General features: G+C 32.1%; 1 protein-coding gene and 1 non-coding gene across 6 annotated transcripts in view; both read right to left on the bottom strand.

The window, feature by feature from the left end:
* Positions 1-24,184, bottom strand: part of GABA-B-R2 (gamma-aminobutyric acid type B receptor subunit 2) — a 579,685-nt gene that overhangs the window by 324,666 nt on the left and 230,835 nt on the right. The gene's annotated exons all lie outside the window — the stretch shown is intronic.
* Positions 10,546-10,663, bottom strand: LOC149031954 (U5 spliceosomal RNA). The gene has a single exon (XR_016177166.1). It is a non-coding gene; the product is annotated as a U5 spliceosomal RNA (small nuclear RNA).

Below are 24,184 nucleotides of genomic sequence, written 5' to 3'. Positions count from 1 at the left end.
ATAAAAAGTACACTTTTCCCAATTCAAGCAATAAAAATGGAATGCTAAATGCGATAGCCATAGATAGAAACAAGAATGGTAGAATGTTTGTCGGTGGAAAGATATTCTATCTTAACCTAAGTGTACGATCAAAAAGGATCGTACGGTAATTGGTAGTATTTAAAATTCGCGCGCGTTCACCTCCATCAAAATTCTAGATCGATACTCATCGTGAGCATCGATCAACCACCAGTAACTACCGAAGCGCCCCTCTAGCTACCCCCACCTCTCGCCTCCCCACTTCTCCAGCCCCTAGTGCGTACGCCCTGCTGGGACGGTACAAAGGGACATTCTTCCTATTTCTTTACCGGACGCTTACGAATACACATCTTCACGGATTATAGAGGCCACAGTGAACAAGAGGCTTTAAGAATTCACAAAGGACAACGAAAGATCACCTTAATCTTTAAGTCTTGTGAAGGCAAGCCTATTCGACATCACAACCCTTAAGGTCGTGATTGCTATAATTCAGGAGAGCGAGAGGTGAGATCTTTCCATTATTATAATTTCTATCAACGGTATTTTTCCCACGTGGTTACACCACGTGGTAGACTTTTCTTGTTATAATTAAAATATATCCAGGGTTTTTATGCCGCAAGGCTTTTCCCTGACGAGCCAATAAAAAAGGCATTGTTTCTTTGTTTGGCTCAATCAAGTATTTTATTTTACACCTTAATCTAATCCTTTATTCTCCACTTCATAGCATATAAGTAATGATCAGAGGAATTTTCATTGAAGAATCTTTTGGTCAGAACACTAAGTAAATATAATATATTTTTTTTTGAAACTCAGGTACATAAATTTTTTTTCTTTTACACTTTTCACACTTTCTGTGGATGTGAGATATCTTTATTATGGGTTAACATACACAAGTATTTCTTTCTGTGTTGTAACTAATACCTGAATATGCTGTAAAAGAAGGGAACAATTATGGTTGTATTTTTTTCGTTTCATCGGGTTTTGAATTACAACGATTTTAATATCTATTTATCATTTCCGTTGTTTTATTTTATATTATAAAACTTTTTTTTAAATTTATTTTTAATATTTTTTTTCTATATTTGCAAAATAAGATTTCTTATGGTATTCTTATTGGAAATATAAAGTAAATAAGGTTTATTTGTTTTTGTCACGTGTCTAGTTTCTTCTATTTAAAAACTTTTCTATTTTATTGAAAAATTAGTATAAATTTCTTAAATCGCAAACATTATAATTAAAAAACGTCTTTGGATATTTATAAGAAAAATATTCTGCAGTGTTTTCTAATTCTTTTTCTCTGATGTATCTGATAATCATTTCATTTTTTTGTAAAATATTGCAGACAATACAATTATTATATTCTATAGATTGGATTGGATAGAAAGTATCCGCGGAATTTGCCAATAAATGGTGCTAGCGTCGATATCTCGGTTTGTATGATTCTTAATGGGTTATACTATACGTCGTTTGAAAGATGACATTTCAAGCTAGATTCTTTATGCGGACAGTTTCGCAATTCGTCGTGCGTGTCAAAAGTTATATTTCATTGAATATGAGTAAAATTTTCGAAGAAATACGCTATGTGATCTTTATTACTAGAAAAAAGGCAAAAGCGCTGCAAAAACATGCCGAAAAATTTGTATGGTTTACGGTGAGGATGCTGTAAGTGAACGTCGCACACAGGAATGGTTTGCTCGATTCCGTTCCGGAAATTTCGATGTCAAAGATGCACGACGCTCTGGTCGGATAATCGTCGAAAATGCTGATAAAATCATGGAAATAATTGAGGTAGACCGTCATGTGAGCACTCGATCGTTAGCCCAGGAACTAAATACCACTTATACAACCGTTTTGAATCATTTGAGTAAGGCTGGATACAAAAAAAAAGCTGGATGTTTGGGTGCCACACGACTTAACGCAAAAGAACCTTTTTGATCGAATCAATACATGCGATACACTGCTGAATCGCAATAAAATCGACCCATTTCTGAAACGGATAGTGATTGGTAATGAAAAGTGGATCACATACGACAATGTAAAGCGTAAAAGATCGTGGTCGAAGGCCGGCGTATCATCCCAATCGGCGGCCAAGCCCGGATTGACGGCCAAGAAGGTTTTACTGTGTGTTTGGTGGGATGGGAAGGGAATCATCTACTATGAGCTGCTGCCCTATGGCCAAACACTCAATTCGGACATATACTGTCAACAACTGACCAAATTGAACAGGCGCTTGACCAAAAACGGCCAAAATTGGTGAATAGAAGGCATAATAATTGGTGAATAAAGAGGCATAATGAAATTACCTTCAAAATGGCAACAAGTTATCGAACAAAACGGCGCATATTTGACCTAAATCGGTTTATTCATTCTTTGTAAAATTAAATTTGAAATAAAAGTAAATTTCCGCGGATACTTTCTATCCAATCCTATATTTCATAACTGTTAATTATAATATTTGCGACATAAATAATTAATTACAATTTTTAAATAAAATTTTACTTATTAAGGAGTTGCTAGTAGTAGTAGAGCTTCACAATAAATATATTAAATGAATATTTAAAATAGAATACATTTTTAATAATAATAGTATTAAATTCGAATAGAGAAAACTTCATAACGTTAGAAGCACACCGACTGTATAAACATACCGAATATCATTTTGAATATCATGTTTGAAATTCGCGCCTATTAAGATGGGCAAGTCACGTGGCGCGCATTGACAGGGTCGAACGGGAAAAGACCACTGGGTAGTGCGAGACGTAAATAAGGAGGACAATATTAGGAGAGATTTTAAAGAAATATGTTACGAAGACCGCGAGTGGAGAAGAGGTCGTCGCGCGCTGAAGGACAAGAACACTGGCGGGATATTTAGTATTTGCTTCAATAACTATTCAAGCTCCTAATGCTAATTAATAGCTCAAGAGCCCACGACGGCCAGACCTTCGTTATTTTATAAAAGCTGAAAGTTTTTCTGTGCATGTCCCCTACGCAGGTAAAAACGACCAGCGACTATAGAGTTTAGGTTGTGGTTACTTGGGCATGCAACAAGTAGTAAAGGTGTATAAAAAAGAAACCATAAATTCGTTGAGTATAGAGCTCAATTTTTTTATATTTTCTTCGGATAACTTAAAAAATTTTGTCATCTATTGCTGGACACTTATGACAGTTGCAACCCCCTGCCAGACACCCCTAAACTGCATGCTGGGTATCTCAATGGAGATACCGGTAAAACAATCTACCTGGTCTCTTTTATACTATAACGAAAGTATAATTATAATTTAAATAAGTTTATAAAGATGACGAGATTTCTACAGTTATCCCGAAGGAAATATAAAAAAAATTGAGCTTTATATTTATTTTAACGAATTTAAGGTACTATTTTATACACCTTTACTACCAGTTACCTGCTCAAGTAACCACAACCCAAACTCTATAGTTGCTGGTCGTTTTTACCTGCGTAGGGGACATGCACAGAAAAACTTTCAGCTTTTATAAAATAACGAAGGCTATCGTGGCTCTTGCTCTATAATAATTATAATAATAATATTATTGAATTATAATGTTTCTTTTACAACAACTTTTGAAGAAAAAATTTTGTTAGAATCATTGTGATTCAAAACTTGATAAAACAAAAAATACGACCAAAACTGTTCCGTTCTTTTTAAGGCACCTAAAGAAATTACTTACAACAATAACAACAAATACTTGGGTGTACTGACCCATGATAAAGATATCTTAAATTCACATAAAGACTATTATCTACCTGAGTTTCAACAAAGGATATATTATATTTAATTAGGTTGGGATGGGGTATCTTCTCTTCGACAAACATTCTACCATTTTTGTTTCTATCTATGGCTATCGCATTCGGCGTTCTACCCTAATTGATACAATTTTAAAGTGATAGTCTTTGTCAGCTACCCCATCCCAAGATCATACTGGTGTCCTTTGATATATATGGTGAAAATATCATAATAAATAAATCCTACAATTATCTTAATACTAATACTCTGCATTTGACTTATTCTCTTGAAGCTTGGTTTTAAGAAGTTTCACTTCTAACACGTGTGATCCGTACCCATGATATATTTTTTTAACCCTTAACTGACACACTGGGGTCGTTCGCGACCGGGCCTTATATTTTTCAAATTTCCCCCCACTTAATGTTCGGAAACCGGGTCCGTAGTGCCATATAGTTGTAGTTGGAGAGTAGCTCTTTCACTTAGTATAGTTTCCAGTGAGTCAAGTGCGTCAGTCTGTCTGCGACACCTGAGTGAATTGGAGCGGGGTCATCAACGACCCCAGAGTGTCGGCTACGACTGAAATTGATTTTTTTTTCACATTTTTGTTTCGATTGGATTTGTGCTACAAATTGTCAAAGAAGGTGAGTAAACTATGTTTTGAAGGTGTGATTTTTTCTTCTTCACAAAGTAATAGTATTTTGAATATTGTAAGATGGCCTAAAACCTTCGACGTCGCACGATTCGGCAAGAGCTCCTCGATGAGACGCAAGAAATTCCTTCCGAGGACGAAGAGGCTCAAGAGATCGAAGGAAGTGAAAGTGGAGAAGTTTCTGAGCATGAATCGGAATATTCCGACGCTACGGATGCGTCCTCAGAATTGGACGTAGACATGGAAGACGCCACTTTGGAAAAGCGTCTTTTGGAGTCAAGGGCTGACAATTCAAATGACAAGTGTACAGCCATCAGTTGCCTTGAGAAACTTTCATTGCACCTGATGAGACCTTATTTACTGAAAAAGTACAACGACACGGTCACTTTGCACCGTAACTTGAAACTCGGCATTGCCGGGACTCTGGGCTTAGACGTTCACAAAGGAGGAGGATACGAACGAGTGAAATTTCCGAAGAGACTGAGATGTGCAGACTGTTCCCGAAAATCAGATAAAAAAACGAATGAGGGTTGCGTAAGTTGTCAGCGCCCAATCTGCGAAGTTCACCGTTTGATGTTTTGCCAAACAGGTTCGGGCATGTAATTAATAATATTTTTATCATCTGAGTTGTAATAAAGTATGTTTTCCAATTACCTTGACTATTTTCATTCATTCCTCGATTTATTTCTGTGAATTTTTAGTATGAAATAAGGTTTGTAATAAAAAAATGCACTTTTAAAAAATGACTGAAATTCTGATATTCATTCTTCAAAATAAATACCTTTTTTTCAGCGGGCAATATCACACTATTTTTTTATATAAAGCAATATGTTTCGAGAGAATGCTGCTGAAATTTAAGCGTCCAATTCGCAAAATTGAAAAAGTTATGAATTTTTAAGTAAAAAAGGTCATTTTTCGGAGTTTTTTGCAAACTATATTTTTTTTTAACAAATTTAATTAAAAATTTTTTGCATCGCACTCATATGGTCTTGAAAAGGGGTAGTTAATGTACAACTGTGAATTTTTTTATAATGAAAAACATCTTAGTTTACTTAGAATAGACGATTATGTGGCTGGGGTCAAAAACGCCCCAGTGTGTCGGCTATGATTGGTGCCAGAAGTGTATCGGCTAAGGGTTAATAACTGCAATTTTAAAATAAAATATTTTTGTTAAAATAATGAGATCGTACTACGTGCTCCATGAAAATATTAAAAATTCTTATTTTATTTTGTTTTAAATCATTGCAAACTTCAATTTGAAGTTAATAAATACAGTCGATCTTGTGCACGTGTTTATTTCTGATGTCGCAGATTGTTCGTAATATAACAATTGTGGGAATAGCAGCGTATGTTGTATGTGTGGGTGCGTCTGCGGCGTGAAGAAGCTACAAGGGTACGTTGCCTGGTAGCGTAAACAGGGGGCAAGTTCGCAGCGTGTTGAGTTGTAGCCATGGGTGAGCGTTTCCTGGCAGCGCAATCTGAGACAAACTTGTTGCCTAGCGAGATGTTGTCACGGGAGTATTGCCTAGCAGCAAAAACAAGGGGGCTTTAATATATAAAGGGGGAACAAGAGAACGAGAGAGAGAGTTGGTAAGAACAATACGTGCGTTCGGAGGTGTAATTGAGTGCGGAAAAGAGCGATTAATAAACTGGCGATTTGCGAGATAGTTTGAGCGAGAGTGTTTTCGGGAAAGTAGTTAAGAGCGTTTCTTTACTTTTAGTGTGTTTATTCTTGTTAACGTTTTATTTCCTGTTCATTGAAGTGTTTTTCCTTAAACTTCTGTGTGGTACCGGTTTTTGGGGAATTCAGATATCCTTAGCTGGATACATAATAAGTGTTTTCCCTACACAATTATGGCAAAAATAGTTCCAATTAGTTAGTATGAATATCACTATATAGTTAATTAATTGTTTGTTTTTGTATTTTTGTGTTATGGCGAGTAGTGGGTTAATGTTTCGTAAAGGAATATTGAATAAGGTTTAGTGAATTATTAATTCATTTATAATTTTAGTCTTTTAGTCTAAGAATCATTTATTTACATCACGATTTTGAATTCTGAAAATAAATCTTGCTTATTCTTTTTATATATATATATAGGCTACTGAAATTTGCTTTGCCAAATATTTATAATTACTATTGAAAATAGGCCTTAGCTGTTTTTTATGGTTACTACTAGTTATGATTTCAATTGTTTTTATATAAACTACTGGTTCAATGTTGTTCGTGGCTTAACTGTACTACTGCGAAAAAATTTGTATAATATTTAATATAATATAATAAGGCAGAACGTCATAATAATATTCAATTACCGTTATTTTATAATAAACGCTGCTGTCTCCAAGCATGGGTATTTCTATTCTTCTTTTTAATTTTTTCTTTCTAAAAAATTGTTTATAATTATTAGGTGGACCGGAAAGTAATATCGTTTCTACAAATGTTAAATTTTGTATATTTTTATCAAAAACCGATTGATTTTTATCAATTTGATATTAAAAATTTGTATACTAGATGAAGAAAGGTTGTTTATAACGAGGTTGATTATATTATTGACTAAAAATATGTTAGAAATTTATTCTTTTGAATTTAAGGTTAGAAAGCGACGTTACTTTCCGAACCACCTAATATTATTATTCCTATTTTTTATTTCCCTTTATATAACACATGCACGTAAATAATTAGAGTGTTTTTTATTATTATTATTTCTTGCTGAAAATTCATTAGATTAATTTTTGTTTTTCTTTATATTACCATACAAGGGCTGTATTCTAATTTTCTCATCTTACAATTCATCATTTGTAATAATTAGCAACACTTAACGCTTACCGTGCTTCGAACACATATTATAATCACATAGCAAATGTACCTTCCGTGTAAATTCATCTACTTTCTCAATTTCTCACGTTTACCGTTCCTCTCTATCATTAGGGCACAATTAATTAAATACAATATATCAAAACTTGATGATACTTGCTAAAAGAACGTGTGTTTGTGTTTGTATGCGTATTGTTATATGTACATTTGAGGGATATATATAAGTTAAGGGGCTAGATGTAAAGGTCTAATTACGGACGGAACAAGGCATTTCTACGCAAGGAATCATGCGAAAACTCGAGGAAGAAGCTTTGCTAGGGAAATAGTTCACTGTAGTTGCCTCGTTAACGTCTTTTGTTTGACGACGAATAAACCTCATGCTGGTAATAAGAAGGAAGGAAATAGAGACAGAAGAAAGACGAGAAAGGGATTCAAGAAATCGAAAGTTCTTTCGGATAATTAATCCTTAATAGACGATGAGGAGGAGATTTACCTATAACTTATCTCTTTTGCAGGTACATAACTTTACAATTCCCTTTCTCTTCAACGTCTTCGATCAATATAACCTGAAGAAAACCATCTTAAAGCTTCCTTCTTGGAAATAATTAAATCACCAATGTTTCCTTAATCCTTATAAGATAATTTAATAACAGGACTATGGTCATATAAAACGTTAATATTTAACCAGATAAAAAGTTAACAAAGAAATTAACTCTTGTTGCGTAAAACTTATCAAACAAAATTTAATTTCTAAAATGAAGAAATAAATGAAAATGATTAAAATATATGTAAGTATATGATAAGATTTATTACAAATACCATCAATTATCTAAATTATTTTTGGATCACAGTCAACATATATTAATTATACGAATTAAGGCTTATTAATTAAGGGGACAGAACTATCGCAAAATAATATAGTTAATCTGTATTTGAACTTAATTACAAGGAATAAATACTCTTATTTTTTCGCTTTAATGAGAAACCAAGATAGAACTATGAGTAATTAGAAATAGAGAGTAGAATACACACCTACATACATAAATATAGTTACATAACTAAACCGATATGTAACACACACATATGTACTGAATATTGTGCATACATATGTATATAGTATATACTTCTGTGGCCACAGCACGAGAGAAACTAATGTATTACAAGAGTGAATTAGATTGACGCGAGTAGAAACCCCTGCGGATACTTTTGGCCAGTAAATCTATTTCTGTCTTTCTATATCTCACTTTCTTTCTATTCTCTTGAGTAGTAACAAAACGCAATGGCAAAGAAAGAGAGAAAGAGAGAAAGGGAGAAAAAAGGATATTGAAGATTTTCAAGCGACTTACTTGACGTGAGCTTCACGTAAAGCTTTTCATTTCTAATTATAAAAGAAACTAGTCAACACTCAAAAGCTTCCATCTACAATCTCTCTCTCTCTCTCTCTCTCTCTCTCTCTCTCTCTCTCTCTTTTCTCTTTCTCTTTCTTTTCTTTTTCTGTTTTTTCAGCAATAATCAGGACACGAAATATAGTGTTCCGTAATTTTTTTTCCATTTTATTAACCAAATTAAAGCAAGGGCATTCAATTGTAAAGAAAGACAGAATTTAAATTATTTCAGAAGAAAAAAAATTTTCTTAAAAGCTTTATAATATTAAAAAAAAGTTATAATAATCTCGTTCATTCGTTCACTCTTATCAAAACGATATGATTCATTGATATTTTTTGGAACCTCTTCGAAAAGTTTTACTCGTGTGACCGAAAAGTACGAATGGAAAGTTCAAATACCCGATAGTAACCCGATAAAAGTTTATTGTAGTTTTGAGTATATAGTGCGTGTGTTTATATGACTATACAATTGTTTTTTTTACTCTCGAGAATAGTTTAAACAGCAATTTATGAAAATCCATCATATGAGCGAACAGTGGGTCTCTAATGTTTATAGAAAAATATTTTTTCTTTTCACCATTTTTCTTGCCAGTACTTAATGAAAAAAAATGAAAATAATTCATATCGATAAAATAGAAAAAGATATTTTTGTCTTTAATAAAGCAATGAATAATGATGAAAAATGAAAACAATTAAAAAAGGATTTGACGAAAGAAGTAAGATGTAATTGGGATCTCTGGCAGAGGCGTGGCTTGAAAAATTTTCCCTAGCGGCAAAAATATGAACTAGAGTCAGTAGGTCACTGTGCATTACGCATGTAAACAAAATAGAGAACAACGTAAAAATATTTTTATAAGATTATCATTTTTTTGTAATTAAGTTAAATAAAATGAAACTTACATTGCAAGAAATTTTTAAATTTGCTTGCACAAAACCAAGCAATAAAAATTTTGTTGGTGGTGAAAGTGTATTAAATACCGGACATTTGATTAAGTGTGGGCAAGTACCAAGTAGTGATTGTAATATTATATGTATTTTAGTTTTTTGTTTACAAACTTCACATATTAAAAATAGTCCACATGAAATAACTGGTGAAATATTAAAAGATGGTCGAATAATTGGAATTAGTTGTTCATGTAAGGATGGTTTTAGTAGTATTTGTAAACATGTTGTTGCAGTATTGCTCTATTATAACCGGTAAGATATTTTATCATATTTACATAACCTATTGTGATTACTCTTTGACTCCAACAGTTTTTTTATTATAATTATTTTTTATTTTTACAGAAATGATTTGGACAGTTTGCAAATGATCACATGCACTGATAAAAAGTGCATATGGAGCCAACTTCATAAATTATCATTAGAAAAATATGAAGGCAAGCCATAGGACCAACATGAATGTTTTTCAATATCGAGAAAAAAAGTTTCAAATGCTAAAAATTGAAAAAAAAAAAAAACCTGACGAAACTAAAGCTAATGATGACAATACTAAATTCAAGGATTCAAATGAAAATTTCCAGCTGTCCGAGGAGAAAAATACACAATTAAGAAATTGAATGGTTGCTAGTCTTGAGTCTTCTGCTTTAGCTTTACACATGTAAAATTTTACAAAATGTTTATTAGGAGGTGGGAAATGAAAGAACTTAATTTTTTCATCACGAAAAGCTTTGCTTATACAACCAAATACACAGCAATACACTTTACTTTTATATTTCTTTCTGGGAACTTAACCAAAAAAAAAAAATTCTTTGCAACAACTTTTTAGTTTAACGATACTAGTTATTTTCAATTGTTACTTTCAATAATAAATAAGCAAGTTATAAAATTAAAAATATAAATATTTCCACATAAATATTGTGTAGTTAAAATCAACTGTTAGCAATTCGACCTACCTACTTTAGTTTTGAATTTAGCCACCAGATAGCGTAGCTAAGTGCTAGAGATCCCATATGTTGACCAAAAATTTGGTTTAAAACTCATCGTCTGTTCCCCTCTACGGAAATCTTTAGTAAAAAGCGAAAGATTTATTCGTAAAGTATTATTATCGATGTTTTATTCGATTTTTCGATGATCAGATAGTAAATCTGACGAAAAAAGTTCACTTTTGAACGTAGGAACAATTAATCAAGAGAAATAGATGGTGTAGTTACAGATGTGTGATTCAAGTTCGATTCGAAGAAGTTAAAAGTTTGTTCATTCGATTTAATACCACCATGTGCCGTCTTCATAACCCAAAAATTCCAGTATAATAATCAGAAAATTATAATCATCTACTTTATAGATTCTGTGCCATTGGTGTCCTTACTTGTAAATTACTACTACTTCTGCTATTATTATCATCCATGTATTTGACACAAATTTTTGTTTTGATAGATAAAAGAAGATAAAGAAGGACAAAAAGGAAGCCTTTTTCTTTCTGTAATTGTAAGTTGCTTGATATGAGACGAGAAATGATACGAGGAATAATTGAATTTTTTTTCGGGATTATAGTAAAATATATTAGAGTCAACTTTGATCTTGACAATCACTATTGCAGTACGACATATTCAGAGGCAGAAAGAGAAGGCAACAGAGGTTGAAGTCAAGGGGCTTCTAAATTGTAATTGGTCCTCGATAATTTTGTTTATTTTTAAGCCACCATAAATTTCATATTTTCTTGGATTCTTTTCAAAAATCGTTATAAAAAATATAAATGTTTACAATAAAATAACGCTGAATTTCGAAGTAGATAATAATAAAAAAAAGCTCAAATAATTAGGAGGGCTTTTACTTCCTTGTTACCTTCAGGCCTTCACACTGTAAAGTCCCGTCCCGGACACATCTCTGATAGATTTTTCATCGACATTTTTTTTGCTTTAACTTCTGTATATAAGGATCGTTTGATTTTGTGATGTTTTTTTGTAGGTTTTATATTACACATTTTATACTGCTGAAAAGTATCAATCTTTTCAGTTTGTTTTAATTTTTTTATGACCATATTTCTCTACATTCTTTTTTATGATTTTTTCTGATCACTTAAAAAGAAAACCCCTAGAAATGATTAATGACATAAAGATGTCTTGTAGAACTACCCGACGTATAAGTGTTCGCAACATTCCTGTACATACATAAGCGAAATCCGCCGTGTCGGTTCACTATTTTTACTTCTATTAGTACGAACAATTCGGTGAAGAGCGAATTTATACTCCGCAGGTGCGGAGCCGTCACTCATCACCTTGCATTGAAGCGCATTGAAACAATACCAGCGTGGAGGGTTTTTATACCCTAACGCGCTTGCCCTTAACGAGTTAATTCGTTCAATTCGTACTCTTCATCACATCAGCTATCCGAAAAAACCAGAGGATTCTATGTGGGAGGAATCTTTAGTGTAAGAACGCGATTGGATTGGAGTTTAATATAGCACGCAGCTTAAATAACGAAACAAAAAAAATTCATAGACGGAAGGATAGAAATGCTTTTCCACAGTTTAAAATCAGATTACAATTGCCAGAGTTTTTGATCGAACTTTTCTTTTTGATCGTACCTATGGTCGTCAATGGAAAAGATCTTGCATAGGTTTAACACCAAATTGAGGACGAAAATATTGGCCGCTTAACAATTATTTACTCAATAACAATACGAGACAAGTCACATATGAAAAAAAGGGACGAAAAAGTTCGTATTTGAAATGGCGAAAAGCATGCACAATGTTGACACGGCTGTTGTCGTCTACGTCAGAGAAAAGTTTCCTGTTCTGTAGAGAGCGTGTCAGGTCAATGGGACGGGCGTGACGTGAGAGTTGAAAGGAGCACTTTTCACAAAATTCGATCCGGATTTTTCATTTCAATCCGAATCTCGTTGTTGTCGACAGTATACTAACAACCAAAAGGTCCGTACTTCCAGCAGCGAAGTGCCTTCCTATTTCACTCTAGCCAGTTTGCTACCTTGAGCTAGCAATAAATTGAACGAAAATCTAAAGAAATAGAGAAAAAGCATTAGTAAGCTGAAGAGAGAAAGATCTTTCTGTCAAGAGCGTTTCTTTGAATAAAACTAACGCTTACAACATAAGAGAAAGCTTGTCATATTTACTCTTTTTCTTTTAAATCTTGATGTATTCCAATTTCATGAAATAATGTTGCTAGCAAAGGCAGTTTGTAATACGATTTTCAACGTTTTCAATAAAAGACAAATGAATGTATATTCAAAGGAGTAAGCGTTAATATATCGGTATTTATTTCTATAAACTACCAATTGATAATTAGGAAGTACTGTAATATTTCTAAGTGATTATATTTTTAAAGTCAAGGGGGTATTGATGTATTATCAAGATTTTTTTCTATACATATAATATTCGCTCCCAGATATACAGGAATTCATGTTAAGTACTACAAATACAATAATATATGTGTTACTGTAAAAAACTTTACTAAAAGATTGGAGAATGTAAAGATTCACATAGTCGTTTGGTGTATGTCTGAAATATTAATGTATAAGAACGGAACCCGAATACCAAATATTTGGTCTTTTACAGACTTATTTAGTATGTTGTCGTTAAGTGACCTTTTGAATCTTAACATTCTCTAATTTCGATCTTTCACAATAAAATATGTATGTATAGGTTAGCGTTATTTTGTGAAATTCGTTAATTTGCGAATTTTTTTTATTTACTAGATAAACTTTGAAAATATATAAATTTCGAAATAATTATACCGAAAAATGATTAATTAAGGTATGAAATGGAAATTTGATCTGTATATTAGATTAAACAGCACAACTAACATAAAATTGGTTTTCAAAGCACATGTAGAAAGAGAAACGGATAACTACGGGCATTATTATAAAATATAAAGCAAACTTTAAATAAGGATCAAATTTCAATCTTAGACTTCAACTATTAGTTTTTTTTTTGAATTTATACATATAAAATCTAATGTATATTGAAATTAAATTAGTAATTCAATAGTACACACTATTCCCTAAAAACCAACACAATAATCGTAGTAATACACAAAAGTCGGTATACTCACTGCAATGCTCTTAAGATATTTTCTAATCACTTGATATTATTTCGCTGCCTTTTGATAATTAATTGAGAAGTAAAATCGCCTTTATTTTCTTTCCTTTCTTCGCGAAACGTGTACTCAGCACACACGTACGAACACACACGCGCGCGCCCGCACATTAATGTTAAGTTGATACATATTAAACTATAAAATAGACTATCACTGCTTTGTTTACCATCCCCGTATTCATAGATACATATCCATACGCAATCATTTTTTCAAAAAGCTATCGACTTTTTCCCATTTGTTTCTTAAAGGACTATACCTATCGGATCTTTATCCCAGCACATGCATATACAACATTCTTATCCTACACAATATAGTATATTAAATATTATTTATTTTTTAAGGTTATTAGTTTAGGCTTTGTAAGGTTGCGATATTTTTTTTTAGGTGAAAACTTCTTTAGAATGAGGATGATTTAAGAATATGTAACGCTACGGCATAACGAAAACGCAATGGGTCGGAATGGAAAGGGTCGAAATGGATGTAAGAAGAGAAAAAGAGACAAACATATAGGATTGAGCATGCGAGAGAATGAGACAGAATATAGCTATGCAGTTTTTCCTATTCTCGGTCTCCCCTTTGTGCTATGCTTCGTAGTCATCGCTCCTGGTTATATATGTATGTGTTTGTGTGCGACTGCATACTACGAAGCGTAGACACATATACAATAATTTCGATACTATACCTGTTTGTAGGTAGGAGTAATAGAAGGGTAGAAGAAAAAACAGAGATAAGCACGTAGGTAATCAACAAAAGAATACGGTAGAAACGAACCGACGGTCGAAATAAAGAAAGAAGGTGCGTGATCTGTATTTTTTTTTACCAAACATGTCATTTCTTTTCTATTTAAAAAGATTTCTATTTTATTGAAAAATTGGTAATATATTCCTTATTTCGAAAATATTATAATTAATAATTAGGTAGTACATAGAATATATTATAATTGTATTGTTTGAAATATATTACAAAAAAGAACGATTATAAGATACATCAGAGAAAAAGAATTAGATAACAATGTATTCTACATTAGGAGCAGCTGACACAAATTCCATTTAAAAGCAAATAAATTATTGTCTCATTTTTATTTTCCTCCTCCATTAAATATGTTCGATTTATTAAGATTTAAATAAATCTATTAAATTTGATTTTTATATGATAAAAAATATTTAAAGACATGTACTGACACATGCATATAAGAAAATTATATTATAAAATTACAATATTTGCGTATTTAAGAAACTTATACTAATTTTTCAATAAAATAAAATACATTTTTAACATGTTGAATGCCTAGCGTGAATTGGTGGAGCTTACCACGGGTCCCAAATTCGAGACTCATTGTTTATACAGTTCGATAAGCTGAGAGAGCGATACAATTCAATGCGTTTTTTAGATTTTTTGTGGTTCAGATCTTCATTTAGACGAGAATATTTAGAAAGATAAGTTTGTGGTTCAAAGAATAAAGACGAGATATGTTTTAAGTAATAAGGGTCTCAAAGAATACCAGGGTATGGAGTTGAAAAATTATTTCTCGAAAAGATCTCTATTAGATCTCTCATTGCATTTGTACCAGAACCTTCGTTCAGTCCAGCAGTATTTTCCATATGTTTTTCGTAACGTCTTTATTTCATCTATCCTAAAATTTTTGTTATATAGCGCAAGAATGTAGATGAAAACGGGAAATTTAAAACCATACTAACAAAAAAAAATGTATACCTTAATTTTACAAAAAGGATAATTTATATTTACTTAGTTTCCGACGAATTATATTTCCTTTGATAAACATCCTACGATTTTGGTGTCTATTTATAACTATTGCATTCAGCATTCCATTTTTATTGCTTGAATTTGGAAAAGTGCATTTTTTATCAGCTATTTAACCCATAGACCATACCGGTGACCTTTATTATATATGGTAATAATATTAGAATAAATAAATCCTACAATTATCTTACTCTTAAAACTGTGTATTCGTCTGATTCTCTTGAAACTTAGTCTTTTGAATGTTTCACTTCTAACACGTGTGATCTGCAGACAGGATTTTTTTTAGTATTTCAGCTCGTTACGAATTAGATTTCGCGTTAATAGTAATAAAATGAAATTTGGAATTCATAGTAATGCTTTAATTGTGTACGTCCATATATCTATATTGTCATTTTAAACCCTTTTAAGGGTTAGTTAAATTTAATGAAATTCAAATTGGTTTGCTTTATGAGTTTATAATTGATTTAAAATCTGAGAAATATCCTTTAAACTCGTACGGCAGTTGGAAGAAAGAAGATAGATGAATGTATACGAGATAAGTGGTTCTAAGAAAGCTTTTCTGATGATGCATTACTTGAAGATAAAAATAAATTGTGTTTAAAATGACATTGTATTATTGATTATCTAGTGTTACGCGTCGTTATTGAAAATAATTCGGAACTAACGAGTCAAGAATTTTCTGAAATGTTTAAAATTTGTGATTAAACGATGAATTTATCAAATGGAAATATCGTCAGAAATAGCCAGGATAATTCAAATAAAAGAAAATGTTTTGTTTGCAGAATAATGTAAAACATCACATTACAGAATGTACTTGTGCACAAATTTATATTTAGGTAAATGTTGGATAAGAAATTTTTTATTTTTTTTATTCAATGAAAAATTATGCATATATCTTTTTTTCATTGATATATTAAACATTCTTGCATAATTTTTCATAGATGAGGTATTTATATATGCCTAATAAGGACATTAAAAAAAACTTAATAACATATGAAAATGGATAAACTAATCACAAAGGTCTCATTATTGCTTTATTTTACAATTTATTAATTTATCGAAAGTTTTCTGTCTCCATTTTAATGAGACATATTTTAATCAAAAGAAATTTCTTGCATTTATTTTATCATCGATCGAAATATTTTAGATTAATTTGTATAAACCTTTTTTAAATGAAAGAAATATTTCCGAAATGTTTCTTAAGTAAATCGAATAAAAAGTTCGGAAACCACTTAAATTAATAGTAGAGACATTCATTAGAAAAAACTAAAAATCTATGACTAATATCTTAGATATTGCAACAATTCGAGAATATGTTATGACAGAAAATATAATTATATAGTATAGTCTAAGAAAAAATCATTTCAAGTCTAATTGGCCTTAATAATAAGCCACGTCGTAATCTTGCCTGTTGCAACCTTGTATCAAACGAATTTTAACGAATCCTAAATTTTAAGTGGTTAAAGTATATCAGAAAGATCCTTTGTAGAAATCGAGAGTATAAATAGCAATACACGGAGAAAACAAATCGTTCCTCTTGTTCCTGTGCCCTTTAAGGGCATTTTTTCAAATTACATTTTTATATAAAATTTTTATATAAAATTTATTGATTATTCTTGTTTATTATTTAAAGAGAAGAGAATAAAAGTTATGTATAGTGAATATCCTTAATAAGATCTTCTTAGAATTTTTGTTTAAATAAATATTTAAAAACTAGTAGATTAATTTGTTGCAAAATTTTTTATAAAATATAGAAGGGGTAGCCAACATGACTAGTTGTTCCGAAAGCAATTTTTTGTCGATCGCAATTAAAAAGAAACTATTTCTCACACATTTAATATTAAAAAAACAAATTAGAAAATGAAATTACAACTCTACAAACTGATTTAACCTTACAAGTCAGAGAACTCAAGAAAAATTTTGGAAATACGTTAATCGAAAAAAGTATCCTTATAATATCAAATATATTGAATATTTCTACTCTTTTTTTTTAGATCTACATACTTGAGTAAATCAGTTTATTCACATTTGAAGTTTAAAAATGTGCAACTAACTCTCTATTTATTGATTCCCATACTGAAAATTCATTACCATTTTTTTATCTGAATACAAACAAAATTACTAATATTAATTGGAGACATGCTGATTCGCTGATTCAGACTATCTATTAATTATATTATAAAAAAATAAAATTTAACTTATATTTTTTCTGTAGCTAATTTTTAATTATGTTATTTCCTTAAGATCCCTCCTAATATTGTCCTACCATCTACGCCTCGGTTTACCTAGCGGTCTTTCTCCGTTCGGTATACCGACCAGTATTTTATGCGGCGTTCGATCCTCCCTAATGCACGCCACGTGACCAACCCATTTTAATCAGCGTGATTTTACGACGTTAATGATGTTCGGTTGTACAGTTTGTGTGCTTCTACGTTATGAAGTTTTCTCCATTCGCCCGTTTCCTCATCGCGTTTTGCCCCGAAGATTTTACGAAGAACTTTATTTTCAAAAACACTACATTTCTTTTCGTCCAGTAACGTAAGTGACCACGTTTCGCTACGATAAAGGACTACCTTTAGGATGATAACCGCCCCAGCTGAGTAATGTATTGACCGAATAAAAGCATGCATTGAGTAAATTGATTTTTTTCTTAAGTTCTTCGTTAATTTCGTTCGTCTGGTTTATGATCGATCCTAAATATACCTAAAGTTGCTGACCTGTTCAAAAATTTTATCCCGGATGACAAAAGTTTTAGTTTTAGGCACATTCTGAAATCTCTCAGCGATCATATATTTGGTTTTTTCCACGCTTATTTGTAGCTCCAGATCTTTTTTATTATCTATTAATATTTTCGCGTTATTAATTAATGACTCTTTATTGTCCCCTAGCAAAGCAATATCGTTCGCATATGTCAATAGTTGCGTTGTTTCGTTCTACTGTAGACCATCTTTACTTTTTTGCAGTCTTTAACAGCAAATTCCAGTACTAAATTGAATACAAGATTTGACAGTGCGTTCCCTGTTTTACTTCGTTATGCATACTAAAATTTTCCGATATTTGATTACCAATTCTTACTTTACCACTAGTTTCCTTTAAACAGAGTTAAACCAGATTGACCAGTTTTTTTGTTATCCCCTGTTGTATTAGAATTTCGAACATTTTCTCCCGTTTTATTAAATCATACGCTTTTTGAAAATCGATTTAAATTTGGTGTACCGGCTGATTAAGTTCCAATTTTTTCTCCGAGATCTGCCGAATAGTAAAGATTTGATCAGTAGTAAGTCTATTTCTCCTGAAACCGCACTGGTGACCCCCCATTATCTTGTCCGCATACCGTACTATCCTCGCTAATAAAATATTCGACAGGATTTTATAGCATGTTGGTAAGAGTGAGATACTCCGGTAATTATTACAATTCGATTTGTCGTCCTTTTTGAAAGTTGGAATTATATTTGACTCTTTCCGTATTCCGGAAATGCTTTTGTATTCTATATTAAATAATTCTATTGTAATCTATTAATGCACAAAACACATGTTTTTAAATGTGTTAAATGGCAAGATTTTAGGAGATAGTCCCAACAAATTTTTGTAACAAAAAAATCTATCTAGTATTAAGTTGGCCATCTCTGTAATATAGCATACATATTATAGACTTTATTGAATGGCTTATAATAATAACGGCACTTCGTAACGAATAATTTCTACTCATATTTTTTAAAGAGTTTAATTAACATTATTATTGGCAGAAAAACATAAACAAAATATCCTATTAAAAAACTTATTTCACGATGAATTAATCAGTACATTTGAAATATACATAAATATTTTTAATACACGCTTACATTTCCTTTCATATGATAGGATACGATTAAAGAGGAGAGAACTTTTCCTAACTAGTGCGAAATCGACTGACGAGTATACTAATTGCTGGTTGACTGCTGGTATACTAATGTAAATGACAAAGTGATGCACAAGGAATGGTTAGTCGAAGCAAAAATAGTGCTGCTGCTACTTTTATTTATCGAGAGTAAACCAGTGGGATTTAATTTCTCATGAGATAAAGTTTTTCTAGAACGTAATAAACAACACACACAACGCATCAAGGAAAACCTAGAAGCAACCAACAACAATAACGACGACTATGACGAAGATGAAGAGTGGCACGAGATGTCGTTGTTTTACTTTATATAAAGTTATATAACTGCGTTGTTTTTCGGCCACGACACTCCAGTTTTCTAGCAGAAAACCGATTCCCAATCCCCTACCACTTTCATTCAATTCACCCCTGCTTCTAGCAGACTCCTATCAGCACCATCAACAACACTGTCTCTCTCCCTTTCTCTCTCTTTTTTCCTGTCTTTCGTTGGAAGTTTATTTCCAAACTTTACCTATAAATAAGTCGAATACACAAGCGCACTGTTCCAACCCCTTTGTTTTCATTAGCGATTTCTATCGCTAGTTCGATGCTGGCAAGCTAGACTAAAATGTTGTCTCTGTTGTTACACTAAAAATAAATTCTGAACAATAATTTAAAAAAAAAGGGATAAGAGGAGAAAAATGATAATCTATTTACTATTATCTTAAGAAGTACATATGGATTTTTCCCTAAGTTAAATTTTGTGGAAATGGCGCAACTTTAAATAAAACAATTATATGTGCAAATCACACGTGTTATAAGTGAAACCTTCAAGAAACTAAGTTTCGAGAGAATGAGGCAAATGCACAGTTTCAAGAGTAAAATAACTTAGGATGTATTTATTATAATATTGTTATGATATATATCAAAGGGCTCCGGTATGATCTTGGGATGGGGGTAGCTAACAAAAACTATCACTTTCTAATTGTATCAATTAAGATAGAATGTCGAATGTGATAACCATAGATTGAAAAATAAATTGTACAATGTTTGTCGACGGGAAGATACGCCGTCCTAATCTAAGTAAATATAATATATCCTTTCTTGTAACTCAGGTAGATGATAGTCTTTCTGTGAATTTAAAATATCTTTATCATGGGTCTGAACACATAAGTATTTTTTGTTGTTGCAACCAATACCTTTAGATGTTTGAAATAGAAAAGAACAATTTTGGTCATACTTTTTTCGTTTCATTGAGTTTTGAATTACGACGATTCTAAAATCTATTTTTCATCTCCATTATTTTAATTCACAATTTTTTCAATTAAAACAAATTTTTTTTATTGCTAAAATAAGTTATAGTATTGTACTTTTATTTGAAATATAATAGCAAATAAGGTTAATTTGTTCTTCTCACGTCTCCAGTTTCTTCTATTTAAAAATGTTTTTGTTCTATTGAAAATTAGTAAAATTTTTCTAAATATTCAAATATTATAATTATTAATTAAAAGAATTAAAATAACAAAGGGTACCGGTATGATCTCTAGGTAGATTAGTTGATAAAAACTACACTTTTCCAAACTCAAGCAATAAAAATGGAATGCTGAATGCCATAGTTATAAATAGACACCAAAATCGTTGAATGTTTATCAAAGGAAATATAATTCGTCAGAAATTAAGTAAATATAAATAATACTTTTTTTGAAACTCAGGTATAAAATTATTTTTGTAGTATGGTTTTCAATTTCCTGTTTTTATCTACATTCTTGCGCTGTCTAACATACATTTTAGGATAGACGAAATAAAGACGTTAAGAAAAACATATGAAAAATACTTAGTTTTTAAAATCCTTTTTGTAACAATAAATTTGGTTAAATATTTTTTACCATTTATGAGACTTGTATTCTATAATTTAAGATTAAAATAAAGAGAGAAACAAACTGAAAAAAAAGAATCAGAAAATAACTTTTATTAAAACGTCAATTCGTAAAATATTTAAATATTTCATTACATATCAATAATCTCAAAACTTTTTGTCGAGAAACCAATGTTTTTATGAAATGATCGAAAAATATACATAACGAGATGTAAATTCATACCAACTTTTCTTTCTTTGTTTCGATGAAAAAGGAAAAGACAAAAAAATTAAATTTAATAAAATAAAAATATGAATCGAGGAGGAAGAACAATCTTGCAATTCTTTTCTTGCATATAAAAGTCTTACTAAAGGCCGAACAATGCTTACATCGTTTTTTTGATTTTCAACAATTAAAGAGATCTTTCACTTTTTTAGAACGAGACATATTGTGAAGGGCCTGTTGATAACGGATAATTTATACGATTACGAGAAACATACGTGTTTAGTGCGAAGAAGTAGTAAAAAGAATGTATACTTTAATCTCTCTTCTTCTCATTTACTACATACTCTTCATCATTTTCCTAAGATAATTTTTACATCGGGATAACAACGTGATTTATTTTATCTATATATTCTCCAAAAGCATTAACTTTTCAAATAATGGTATTATTATTTGATAAGTTTATTCTACTAATTTTCATCATTTCGATACTTTATATGTAAGTATATGGCCGGAAACAACCGTAGATTCTTCCAGAATTTCTCGAATAGGTAATCATCCATATTTCCCTTTCTTAACGTCATAGTAGTTAGCCACCTGCTGGGCCGATTCGAAAGTGATCATGCTATTCTTTTATAGGACGATAATGAAGATACATTTTTGAAAGGAACAAAGGACCGTCTATTATTGCATCATAAAGACCCCTTGTAGACGAGATCGAGACGAATAATACTTAGCGGTGAATATTTCTGTTTACTCTTAAATAATATTTTAATCCCATGACATTCATATTGTATCTATTCATAAATCAAAAATATTTTCTATACCAAAAGGCTTTTCTTTAATGAGCCAATAAAGCTTTTTTATTTTTATTGGTTCAATTACACCTTTTATTTTCTTTAAATAATTCTTGCTTTCAATACATCAGTTTATTCAAAATTACGAGAGGACTCAATGTTAGACAAAATTCCGTAGATATAGTCAGCGTTTAATTGTATAATTCTATTAAATTATAGAAATCATAAGTCTTCTCCGAAATTACTAGGTGTTTTTGAGAAAAAATATAAAATAAATCTATGATCTAATTTGTAAATGAATTTTTATTTTATATTTCAACTAGTCGCCTCTTGTAATTTCATATATTACCTAGTTGAAGTATGTAGTTTTGCTATACTTCCTATTTAACCATTTGACATATTTTGACGTCTCTGAGACGTAATTCATCTCATGTGCCATTGTAGACTTTGACGTCTCCGAGACGTCAAGAACTGTTTTCGGCGAACAACGTTCAGTATACCATTAAATTAGCTGTATCGGTCATGCATCAATGCTGTTTGGTTTAGAATGTTGAAGATGCATTCCTCTTTTCCAAAAATCGCATAAATCAATGTAAATTTAAAAATAAAAAGCCCTGTTTCTGGATTTGTATATGAGTGTTCACAATTAAGACAAATTAAATGGTATCCTATAGGCGCGTCGACAAGCATTTTAATCGTATGTCAAGTGGTTAAACCAGTCGGTATAATTATTTTAGAGTTAAGCTAGTTCTTCCACGAATTTACGGATCTTACAGAGTAACGCCAACATATCTATATAAATACGAGATATAAAATGACTAAATTTTATGAAATATATATATATACAGTGGCGGGCATATACTTACGTACACTTAGCAAGATCATATTAAAATCGTTATACATATGTTCATTCAAGAGATATACAAAAACTAATTTAATTTTTTATAAGTCCCTAGCATGCATTATTAAATAAAAAAAGCGATTCTTAATTGTTCATATTTAGAGAATTTTAAATATTTTTCTATTGCGGATACATACTTACGTAAACTGACTTCCGGTTGGGATTTGTAGAGGGAAAGAGCGTGAAAGTGAGCGGAGGAGAAATAGGGTGGAAGTGAGTGAATAGAGCAGTGGAGGAGATAGGGAAGGTCAGAGCAGGTAGAAGGAAAGTGAAAGGGAGCAGGAGGCAGAGTGAGATAGGGGGAATTTGTGAGAGAGAAGAAGAAAAAGGTGAGAAAGGGAAGCAGGTGGAAGCGAGGTTAGGAGGTTGTGGCGACGACAGCGACATCGGTGGAAGAGAGTGGAATCAGGTTGGAGGAAAGATACGGTGAGGCAGGAAACAGGCAAGCGGATAAGTGAAGAGAAGGGGATAGGAGGTGAGAAGAAAAGAGGGAGGAAGACAAACGCGGAAAGGATGGTTAGAACGAGAAGTGAGAGCCGGGGGAGAACTGCGGGAGTGAAGGAAATGTGGATGAGAAAGAGAGAGATGGAGGATGAAGAGGAAGAGAGAGCGTTTAGGAGAAGCCAGAAGATAACTAGGTCGCCAGGGAGGGGTGAGGAAGAAAGAGGTGGCGAGCCAGAGAAAAGGGAGGTGGAAGATGGGCAAGAGGAGCGGATAAGGGAGATGGGAAGAGGGGAAGTAAGAGTGGAGCTGGACAAAGAGTGGATGGAGGAGGTGAAGAATATAGTAAAGAAAGAGATTAGTGGGGTGGAAAAGGAGCTAGAAAGAGTGAGAGGGGAAATGGGGGAGAAGGAAGCGAAATGGAGGGAGGAGATGGAAGAGAAAGAAGCGAAATGGAGGGAGGAGATGGAAGAGAAAGAAGCGAAATGGAGGGAAGAAAGAGAGAAACTGGAGAGAAGGATTGAAGATTTGCTGGGGAAGCAGGGGAAGGGGGTTGGGGGAGTGGGTGGCAAGGTTGGGGTAGAAGCGGAAAAGAGGGTAGCAGGGGGAGCAGTGGATATGGGGGCGAAGAAGGATGAGGGGGAAGGGATAAGGTGGAAAGTGGAAGAAATGGAGAAGAGGATGGAGAT

The sequence above is a fragment of the Polistes dominula genome, unplaced genomic scaffold (assembly GCF_049000335.1).
Source record: "Polistes dominula isolate Pdom_NZ unplaced genomic scaffold, Pdom_raw_medaka contig_168, whole genome shotgun sequence".
Classification (NCBI taxonomy): Eukaryota; Metazoa; Arthropoda; class Insecta; order Hymenoptera; family Vespidae; genus Polistes; species Polistes dominula.
Note: the sequence above shows the minus strand (reverse complement) of the source record. Positions and strands in the feature narration are given on the sequence as shown.